The following is a 12,030-nucleotide window of genomic DNA, read 5'->3' on the forward strand; positions in this document are numbered from 1 at the left end:
AAAGAGGACCCAATTATTTGGAAATGTTATCAACATATTGAAGACCCTGTGAATTTTCCTCTGACAGAATCCGATTATATTGGGAAGAAGGCTCTCCGGGTGTTGAACACGTTTTCCAAAACGTTCCAAATCCACAACAGTTTGTTGGTAAGGATATCCATATCTAGATGTAACCAGTGGGTAGTACCTACCCCATCCCGAAGCCTGATGTTAAGTCACACCCATGATGCGGCCCCATAGGGGGTTTCATACAACATTAGAAATCTTGCGCAAGGTTGCATATTGGCCACACATGGGCCCGGACCTCGATATCTACTTAAAGGGGTGTCTTGTGTGTGCTAAGTTTCAGCCAAGTTCTCTCATACACAGAGCTCCCTTACCGAAAAGGGTGAATGACACTGCATTGGTTGGATTTGCAAGTTGATTTCATCTGGCCAGTGATTCGCTCCTCAAGTGGAAACCAATACATGTTGCCTGTGACATGCTTGTTTAACAAGTGGGTAGAATGTCTTCCGGCCCCGAATTGTAAGGCGGAGACAGCTGCTGCATTAATGATCAATCACATCTTCTCTCTTTTCGGCCTTCCTCAAATGATTGAGTTGCACTGAGGAAGTCATTTTACCAGCGAGGTGATGACCAATATGTGAGAGATACTAGGGGTAAAGAGAAAATTCCACATTGCCTACCATCCAGCCTCGAGCCAGGGAGTTGAGAGGTACAGTAAAACAATTTTGGGCTTCTGGAAGAAGTTTGTGGCAGACTCTGGACCAAGTTGGGACATCCAATTACCACTTGTCCTAATGGCTGTTAGGTCCACGCCGTCTTCTGCAACCAAAATGTCTCCATTTGAGCTCATGACTGGATGAAAAATGGTGCTACCTCAGCATCTGCTCTACAGAACTCAAGAGCAGACCCTGATCAACACATCCACTAGCCATGAGTGCATTGAGAATTTACGGAAACACCTTCAGCATGCTTTTGTTTATGCTCAGCGAAATTTAGAAAAGTTGGCAGAAGGAATGAAAGCCTACTACGACTTAAAAATGACCAAGGAGGAGTACAAAGTAAGAGACATGGTCTACCTGTATAATTTTCAAAGGAACCAAACCAAGGAGCAGAAGTTCCTCCCCTCTTGGCGCAGTGCTTTGAAATTGTCGATAAAATCTTGCCTGTCACCTATTAGATCTGCATCCCAAAAGGAGAACATATGGAAGAGAAATGGGTCCATATCAATCAGTTTAAGAGTGGTCACCGCCTACAGACTTTACTAATGACTGAAGAGCCCAGTGAGGGTGGAGCCCAGGAACCATCTTAAGAATGAAAGGAAAGAACGAAAACCCGGATAGAGAATATCACATATATACTGGGAGTAGCTTAATTTATACTCATAAAGAATGTATAAAAGTCAGGATGAGAAAAATAATATGTGTACAAATGTTCATGTAAGGAAAATAAATGTGTTATTTTTTTTTTTTTAATTGAATGTCTATAATACCGGGGAAAGAAGTACTGTATATTATACTTAACCTCTCCTTTGTTTTCTACAGACTCAATAACTCCCTACCTTCACAGCCTAGGGGTAGGAAGTTCCAAAAAGGGAGGGATTCCAGGACCAAACCCCAAGATCCAAAAAGAGTGGAGTACAGACCAGAGCACCACTCCCTCAGGACAGGTAAAAGAGCGGATGTGCTCCAATGCGAAAGCCGGAAGCCAAAGCACAAAGACAACAGAAACTCCACTCTCCCTCGCTCTTCTCTCTGAGTCATCTTAATCAAAAATTCTGGGGGGGGGGCATGTGAGTTAAAATATGGTCCCAAAATTTGAGAGATAGAGAGACCATGCTAGGCCTCTATTGTGAGAGTAAAGCTGGCTGATGTTGAGACCCAATGGAAAACGCATACCAGTATTATGCTCAAGTGAAAGGTGTCGTCATGTGGGCCAAATATGCCCCAACCTTGGCTAACCTTTTTATGGCTCAGTATGAGGATGCTCATGCACACAACAATGCTTTTGTATAACATGTAATTCTTTGGAGAAGATACATTGATGATATTTTACTCATTTGGAATGGCACATCAACACTTTTTTGCAGGTAAATAGAATACCTGAACAACAACACCGTTGGACTCCGCTTTACAGGGCACTGCAACGACGCCAAAATAGTCTTCTTAGATTTACATATCTATATAGAGGAAAGTAAAATCCAGACAAGAATATTCCGAAAAGAAACTTAAGTCAATTTTTTGTAATTGTAATTGTAATTAGGTTTCTAAGCGTGGACCCGGGGATTGAACCTTTGCTGCTCAGCGTCGTCTTGCTTCCAAGACAAGCGCGTTGCCCTTGAGCTATTCTCTACCCTTCATGCTTCAAGTTGCCACCGTAAAGCCACTGTGAATAACATATCAGGAGGCAAGATCCATCAGGTCTGCAGGAACTGCAGCAAGGACAGACATTTTAAGGCAGAATGTGCACTGCTGTCCACGAGATTCCAAGAAAGAGGATATCCACCCCCTCTGGTCAAGAAATCTCTTGACAAGATCAAGCAAGGAACCAGATCTGAGTATTTTCAACCGAGACTTCAAGATCTTCCAAATAAGAAAACCACAACAGATATCATAACACAGTACTCAAAGGATACCCATACACTGTACAGAATAGTACAGAAGCAATGGTATCTCCTATGCATGGACAAAGATGTACTACATCATATTAATCCTAAACCCAAATTCGTGTACACCAGAGCACCAACAATTAGAAATTTGCTCTGCCTGTAATTTCTGAGCAGTGACAGCCCTGAAACAGGCAGGGGTACCAACTGGTTGAGATCTCTGTCAGGCTTCCATCGCTGTGGAACATGCAACATGTGCACATTTGATTGTGGGAATTGTGATAGACTCTCCCCTAAACAAGGTGGATAGATCATAATAAGAGACTTCATTAATTACAAGACCACGTATGTGGTATATGCTATCACATGTGTTTTCCAGAAACTCTACACAGGGAGCACTATAAGGCAACTGAGAATCAGAATGAGGGAACACCTGGCAAGTCTCAACAGCCAGGATCCTAGGCTGCCCCTGGCACAGCATTGGCAGAGCTGCCACCAAATGTAAGACAAGAGAGAGATTAAATTAATAGGCTTGATGAGAGCCAAAACAACCAAACGCGGGGGAAACCACACACTACTGTTACGGCAGATCCAAATGCATCTGCAAGTGCAGGAGCACCAAAGATGGTCCAAATGTGCAACATGAAATTAATGTGTTTCCTTAAAACTTACTTTGTATTTAATTGTGTCATCCTGTACCAAAATTATTATTTCGAGATTATAGGAGCCTTTAGCTGATATCAGTTCAGCAATGTACTGTTCTACATGTGGAACACGTAATGAATGTGTTTCTTTTAATTTTACCTTACATTTTATAGATGTCTCTGTGTTGAACCCTATACAATTCAGTACTAATTTTGCCATTTTAGTACTACGGGAGCTCATAGACGATATTGCTCTAGCAATGTACTGTATTGTTGCATTGCTGTATTCATTCTCATTATCTCATTTCTATTAATTGCCCAAAATCCGGGATCAACAATCTGTTTCATAACTTTGCTCACCAGTAATACTGTATTGAGACTAGAGGTGCCAATATCCAACACCAGCCTACTACTGTACTGTGTGGTATCTGCTGTAATCAAGATGTGGAACACGTAATGAATGTGTTTCTTTTAATTTTACCTTACATTTTATAGATGTCTCTGTGTTGAACCCTTTACAATTCAGTACTAATTTTGCCATTTTAGTACTACGGGAGCTCATAGACGATATTGCTCTAGCAATGTACTGTATTGTTGCATTGCTGTATTCATTCTCATTATCTCATTTCTATTAATTGCCCAAAATCCGGGATCAACAATCTGTTTCATAACTTTGCTCACCAGTAATACTGTATTGAGACTAGAGGTGCCAATATCCAACACCAGCCTACTACTGTACTGTGTGGTATCTGCTGTAATCAAGATGTCCCTGTCATATTTAAATATCAACTTTAAATTATAAAAATAAGGTTGGAGGAAAAAGCACTCACATCCCTTATATTAAAGCTTTGTGAATATTAGTGAGGACTTTCTCACATTATCTCCATAGATCTTACTAATCACTACTTTCATCTTACAACCCAATAACACACTCCTACTACGTCCCTGACGTCATCAAACTACTTAGTGTCAGGCAATTAGGCCTTGCTTCTAATCATTGTTCATTTCCTAACTTGGCTTACCGTTGCGTGTGATCCAATCACATACAACCCCAACTCAGGATGTAACCAACTACTATCCAATCTGTATACTGGTACATCTGTGTGTGACTTAACCACATGCCACCTCATTCTAATATATTTCCACTTCACAAGGCCCACTGGCACTGACAGGCACCAACGGATCACCGATCACGTGCGCCAATGTCAATATTGACATAAGCTCACAGTGACATGATGCGCACCAAAAGCTTGTGACGTCACATGCACTGATGCACGTGATGTCACCTCCAGCACCACATTATAAACATTGGTACGTAGATAACTGTGCGTCCTGTAAACGTGAAACGCGAGGGAGTATTCTTCACAGGAAACCCCTATTCCATTAGGTAAGCTTTCTCCTGTGCAAGTATATCATGTGAACCCCTAAGGGCTGATGCAGCGTGTTTCACTTCTCCCTTTGTTAGCCTACCAGAAAGTACAATCACTGTGTGGCTTCTTGCCTCTAATACTAACCATTGCATACCTGTTTTGAAAGGATCCCTGTAATTTCAAGTATTGTTGACAACATGCCCCTAACACTTTATACTAAAGGACTGTCCTGCCCTTCACAGGAACTTATAATAGGAACCAGCCACTGTTGCTGACAAATACTGCCAATCTGTGAAAATTGACAAGATCAAGTGGTAAGCCTACCCAATCACTATTTTCCACCCTTTTAGCTCATTCCTCCTCTCACACTCTAACTAGGCCATTTACCACTTTGCACAGCTTCCTAATCAGGACTGCATTTTACTCGCCAACCAATTATCGGTACAACCTGAACTCTATCTTTGACCATTAGGGTAAGTTCCAAGGATCTCCATGACCACACACCTCGTTGGTACATCGTCACTATGTCCCATGGGTCGGTTGCACTCTCGTCCCTGTATCATGTGATTTACAGGTCATTCTAAGACGCCAGCTTTGGTAAGTCTGAGTCATGATATCCTAACATCTCTTGATACACCAAGCTCCCTCTTCCCCATATGCACAGGAGCCCTATAACCGTCATTAATTTATTTAATGTGATACAGTTTAAAATAATACAAAACATAAATCATATAACACATAATATATACTTAAATAAACTTATAAGAAATCAAGTCACATTAAAATCAAACCATAAATACATAACTTGAAGAAACCCATGTACATGTGCTAAAAACAAACTGTTACAATTCATTCCATAAGCGTTATACTCAATTAGTTTCCACCACAGCGAAACTAAAAAATGTTTCATTTCATTTCAAAAGCGGTAGTCATAGTGGTACACTGCCCAGGAGACTCCCATACTCCAAGACCCAGTTAGTATTCTGGTTCCAAAATCATTTGGGGCTTGTATGCCCATTCTGCTCCCCTGTTTGTCAGCAGTGTCCAAACGTTTCTTAACCAAATTCCAGATTCTGAACAAAGACATAGAAAGGCGTGAATTAACCATATAAAAGCATGAAATCCAAAATGAGGAATCTTTAAATGTTGACAAACAATGAACAAATCTGCCCAGATGCTCAATGTAAACTGTTCCCATGGAGGGGCACTCCGTCAAAACGTGTTTCCCAGTTTCCCTCTGGCCCCTGTTAAGGCAAAGGCAACAAAAGCGTTCTTCTTTCGGTATGTCATGCTCTACGCCCCCACTACTGAGAGGACAGGTAGATGATTAATGCTTATAACAGAATGAATCTCCTTAGAGCAGGGGCAGGGCATAGGTTCAAATAGCCTTGGGGTCTTGTATACTTGTACAATACTGTCAAAATAAAAGTATGACTATGCAATTGACTCAGATGAGTCAAGTTTTCCTGCAAGTCCCAAAGCTCAGTGCATCTCCCAGGAGAGGTCTTCATACCGAGGTACTCAACTCCCCACTTGGGAACCCACCTATGGCCTGGAACAGCTTGTTCATACTCTTCCCCAGGGGCGAGCTGGCTTGATTTTTCCACTCATCGTGACCAATGCTGTTCAATAGAGGGTTAGAGGGGGCATTCAGCATCTTGACATATAGCTGCGCTCTTTTCTTCAATACTATTGATTTTAGTGAAAAGATGCCCAATTCCAAATGTATTATGGCCATGGGCACACATGTCGGCAGCCCCAAAAGCTTTCTCCAAAACCTTCCCTCGATCACCTGCAGCCATTTAAAGTCAATCGTGATCAGTTCTTCTAGACCATAAATTACTGTGTAGACCAGGCATTGGATATAAAGCTGTCTGGCTCCCCACATAGAATACCAAATGCTTCTTTTGGTAAATTGGCATATGAGGGTGGTCAATTGAGCCGCCTCCATCATGCGCATCTGGATACAGGTGTTAGATCCACCAGCCGCATCGAACTCAACACCAAGATATTTGTATATAGGAGTGTACCTCACTTCAATGGCCTGGACATGCAGACATACTTGGGTGATTTTCTTACGCGCAAACAGCATAAGCATGGTTTTGTTGCGACTGATGATCAGGCCATTGTGATCCGCATATGCCCATAGTGCAGCTGCCGATCGCTGGATCCCACCAAGCGTGTGGTCTAGGATTACCAGATTGTCAGCATATGCCAACACCTTGCAATGAGTCGCACCTATTTTAGGAAAGTAGTTCTGGATGCTAGCTAATGACAACAGAAGATCTGAAACAAAGAGGTTATATAACAGTGGGGCAGTGACACACCCCTGTTTAACCCCACACTCTTGGCTGATGGAGTCCGTCATGGATCCCTGAATAGCTAATTCAAGACTAGCAGAGGTATTCATGTAATAATCAAAGGTAATACAGTAAAAAGGTAATACAGTATTCCCGGAGGGCAACCCATCGATTGGAGCTTGTGCCAGAGTCGCTCCCAGCATACAGTATCAAAATCAGATTTACAATCCACGAATAGGGCATGCACCGGCGGGTTATTAGGTGGGAGTGCTTTGGTTCTGAGTTTGTTCATTATGAGTAGGTTATGCGTGGTTGAATAATCACGCCTAAATCCGCATTGAAATCTATCCAAGAGACCCTCCTGCTCGACCCATGCCTGTAATTCCTGTAACAGCAGCAGTACAAACAGTTTACCTGTGCAGTCAAGAATCAAGACCAATCGATAATTACCTGGGTCAGATTTAACTAAATTTTTGAACACCAGGATAAGGATTGCTTTCTGCCAGGTGCTAGTTATCTACCCCTCTGCCAGTACTTTATCGAAAAGTATTTTAAGGAGGCTAGCTCAGAAGCTAGGCTCCTTCTTGAGGACATACCATTTGCCAGGCCATTATGGCCAGGGGCTCTAGATGAGTTAAGATTCTTACTTTTAAGAATCAAGCCCTCATTCTTAACAATAATGGGGGGAATCTCTGGTTTGTAATGGACTGCACTCGGTTTTGAGGTGCAAGCAGGAGCATTACATTTAGATATAAATAACAACCAATCATGCACATTAATTGGGTTAATAAGAATGCAGCCTCCTGACCTTAGCTTCGTCCAAGAGTGCCAAGAAACTGTGATTGTTCCTGCTACATAATATTGATACAGTATGTTGCCCTGCACTGTCTCGGGAGGAGCGTCTCCAGTGTTTGAGCCACGTGTGGTATTGTTTTTTATTTTCCCAGCTACCTGGGCAAAAGACATCAATGATCGTGCAGCCCTCTTGGCTTTCCTAATGTATCCTCTCAATTTACGCCTAGCGTCTCCAATAGCTCTGTCGTAGACAGTTCCTGATTGGGTCTCTCTAAAGGCCATATTTGACCTTGAAGCTGCATGAGAGCTTGCAAAGGTAGTAAGCCACCTCTCAATTTCTTCAGGGGACATTATCTCAAAGCTCTTAAGGCTAAAGGCGGCCAGATGTGATGTTGCTTTAGCAGCATTGTCAATGTTTCTTTCTGACCACACTATTCGAGTGGCAGCATGATTTATCTTTAAATCTCCCACTGATTGAACATGTGACTCAATAGTCATTTTTTCAAGGTAAAGAATCAGAGCTGCATGGTCACTCCAGGAATTACGACTGACTCTCATATATCTGACCATGCACGCCAATTCACAACTGACAAACATGTAATCCAGAGTACTTCAATGAGGAACCCCTTGACCATGTTGCCTTCCCTGGGCAATCACTGTTAGTCCGACCATTTATAACCTCGAGTTCCCAACTTAGAAAATGTTTAACCAATTTTGTCCCTCTGGGTCTACTACTACAGAATCCATGATACTTCTAGGCACCAAAAGAGGATTATATCTTTCTCCCCCACCACACATATAGCAATTGAAATCCCCCCCCCCCCCAATTAGGATATGATAGTTATTCAGACATCCCACCTAATTAACAAATAATTCATGCATTTCATCTTAGAAATAGTACACCATAGTACACCGGTAGCTCTCTCAGACCCGCCCCATAGGGGTTATACACATTCATGACCATGGGGGTCGTCAGCCCCGTTTCCTGCAGAAAGAATAGCACATGGTTATTGATATAAGGTAGTGGGCCAGCGGGTAACAGGAAATGTGAAAAGCCACGAGTGTTCCATGACAATAAGCCAATAAGCTGCAGTCTCATTGTTTGTGTATAACAGCTGGGAGTGACTCTGCCAGCCATTTCAGCATTGCTTGTATATCAGCCATCTGCACTTCCTTTCCACTAGGGAAAGCTGGCTTTCTCAGTTTACTATTCTCTGGACCGGTAGTATTAACTGTTAAAGCTGGGTCTTCCTGCTCAGGGTCCACATCGATGTCAATGTTTATTGCTAGTAAGGCTTCACAATGTTTTCGAAGAAGTTGGGCAGTTGCTAAGAATCTACAATGAATTGCAGATACATTAGGGTTCACCCCCTTCATAGGCTCATAGAATTCAAAATCGTATATTAGTAAGACCCGCAGCTGTGGGATTAAATGAAGTTTAGATAGAAATGCAGACCTCGATAACGAGTTCCTCCTTGCTTTCGGTTAAGGTTCTTAATAATGCAGATTTTACTTTCAGGCTCAGAGTTAGCCGATGGTGGTTCTCCCACAGGCAGCTCTGGTAGCACAGGAGACAATGGAATTCTTTTTTTGGCTTTATTATTCGGCGTAGAAAAATTAACTGCTGCCTGCCCCTCTTCCAAGGATAATACAGATTCTTGTGTGGATATGCTTGCAATCGAAGTCTCTCCAGGTTTATCTGGCATAATCCAACTGGTGAGTCTGCCATTCCCCTTACTAGCCCGTTTTTTTGCGCAAACTGCTCTTTTCTTCGCTTTTTCAGATCTCTTCTCTGCAGAGATGGTGTTAGGGAGAGGTGATACAACTTTGCAAGGGCTATTTCGCATAGCCGCTCGTTTCGCCAGACAGAGCTGCTTCCTGGAGAAAAAAAGGTCATCTTTCGTCTGCGTGTGCTCCATTTATTTCAGGACAAGAGGGAACAGGGGTGGGAGAAACTGGCCCTCCTCAGGATGTATGATGTTCTCCACATCCTGTGCCTTCACCTGATCCACGTTAACAGTGGGCGCAAAGTAGTGTGTTTTCATGAATACGGCCACATAGCTTTAACAACTATTTCATTGCGAATTGCAGAGAGGCGATGGACGACTGCATTTCAGTCAGTGAGGATGAGTTGGGGATAGAAGTTTCTGTTGAGATAGACCCTGAAACAGTGGGGACAGTTTTTGGACCAATTATAAGTCTTGCAGTTATGCCTCTTTTGGCAAAAGTAGTGGCGATAATAGCAGAAATACACTCCTCAAAATCATTAATGGCTAATTTAGCAGAAGCGACTGTTGTATTTGGAGCCCTCACCACACTAGAGTCCACAAAAGCCTCCAAAGATGCCTGCATGTGCAGTGAGACCTCTACCAGTTTACTGTCACTCCAAGAAATACAATTTAAAGCTGATTTAATAGATAATTCCCCAGCTGTATGTAAACTGGAGTCAGTGACAATATGTTTAGGCGAGCAACAAGGGACAGATGATCACTTTCTTGACGATAAGCAATACCCATACCGAGAATCAGTGAGGGAGCGTTAGCAATAAAGATATAATCAAAGATGCTGCTAGAATTATTCCCAATTCTAGTAAATTGTGTGGGGGAGTCAGATGGAAATGCTCCATTACTCATAGTGAATCCAGCAGAGTAAAGGACGCCAGCCCATTCGAGGACCCTCTTGCATGAACGGGAAAGCATGTCATCAGCAACAGGGGAAGATGGAAAAGCGACAACTCATTCTTGTAAGTTTAGAACTAAAATCTCCACACATGAGAATGGGGAGGCGTCCTTCATAATTACTTGTGAATGCCTCAATTTCTTTAAAAACAAGGGTATGGGGGAGCCTATGGGGAGGATCATAGAGATTGATGATGATGAACTCATTTATTCCCCCATTACAATGGTCTGCGGAGAGTGTGACTTTACCAATAAGGGCATTCGCAGAGCTCCCAATGAGCTCCACCAAGCCCAAGGTTTTTTTAACACCCAACAATAGTCCACCCTTCAGGCTTCCACGAGGCCCATGAATGGCCAGTTTGGAGAAGAAGTGCCAACCATCCACTGCTATCGCCTGAGTACGCCAAGTCTCCTGTAGCGCCACCACTGAGAAATATCAATATGCTCCATGAGTCCATCACCTTCAAATAGAAGGAGATGCCCACAAGTATTGCAACTAAAAAGCTGGAAAGGGGGTGTACTCCGTGCTTCTAAGAGCATGGTTTCCTGTACTGTTGAACCATCTGGCCTAACCATGACCAGTGCGTCTCTTCCCCCAGTGCTTCATCCTCTGTCCCAGTCACCAAATGGCATACTTGGGACAGAGGAGGAGCAACTGCTATGTTGGTGGTTGGGATCATCTAGGATACCTACATCGACTGGTCTAAATCTTTTACCATAATCAGTCTCAACAATTGTGCACTCATACCTCAGCCGGTTAATAAGTGCACAATGGTCCACAATGTACGTCAAAGTACTGTCAGCAAAGAAGTAAATAAGAGAAGTAGCGTAACAAACATTTTCACAAATATTGACAATCTTTATATCGCTACTTTGTATAATACGTAAGGGGATAATGCTATGGAATAAGTTGAGTAAGCTAGCTCGATTTAAAAAAAGGTCACTACTGTTACAGAATAAACTCTGTATTTGGAGTGGCTTAGTTTTGGATTCACAAGAAGAAAGCATTACAGCCTGACCTGCTCCTGTTCAAGCCTGGCCCTGCTCAGTTTGAGTTTGAACCTGTTGGTGTTGCCTCAACGAAGGTAAAGAAGTAATAGTGGGCGGAGTAGTTGCAACCACAGTGATGGCTACGTATGAGGCATTACCAAAATCAGTCTGTACAGAAGCAGGGCTTGTGGACCTCACAGTTACTAAGGGCGTAAGTTCAGACTGGGTGGCAAAGAGAAATTTCAAATTATATATGGACTCCTTTTCTACTATTGTCACATTAGCATTGTTCTTAGGCGAGTGAAAAGGAGGGAATCAAGCACTTTTGCTGGAACATTTTGCCGAAGAAACTGAAGTCGTATGAGGTAAAGCTTTCTGCCAAGGGCCAGGTTTATCAGGACAATTGGTTAAAGAAACAGAGGAAGACGATGGGCAATAGTGTTCATTGTCAGAATCCATTGTTGTAATTCCCTCATTGCCACTAGTAAAAGTGGCACAGTTTGATGACGGAAAGCCCCTCTGCGGAAAAATAGGATATGATGCAACAGACAAATTAGGCGTAAGGTCTTTGATTGGCTCAGCCGCATTATTTTTTCTTTTGGTTGCGAGCGTATCATACATCCAGGCCTGTTTAGTAGTCTTCCA

Source organism: Ambystoma mexicanum, chromosome 14, assembly GCF_040938575.1.
Source record: "Ambystoma mexicanum isolate Mex_15411 chromosome 14, UKY_AmexF1_1, whole genome shotgun sequence".
NCBI classification, from domain to species: domain Eukaryota; kingdom Metazoa; phylum Chordata; class Amphibia; order Caudata; family Ambystomatidae; genus Ambystoma; species Ambystoma mexicanum.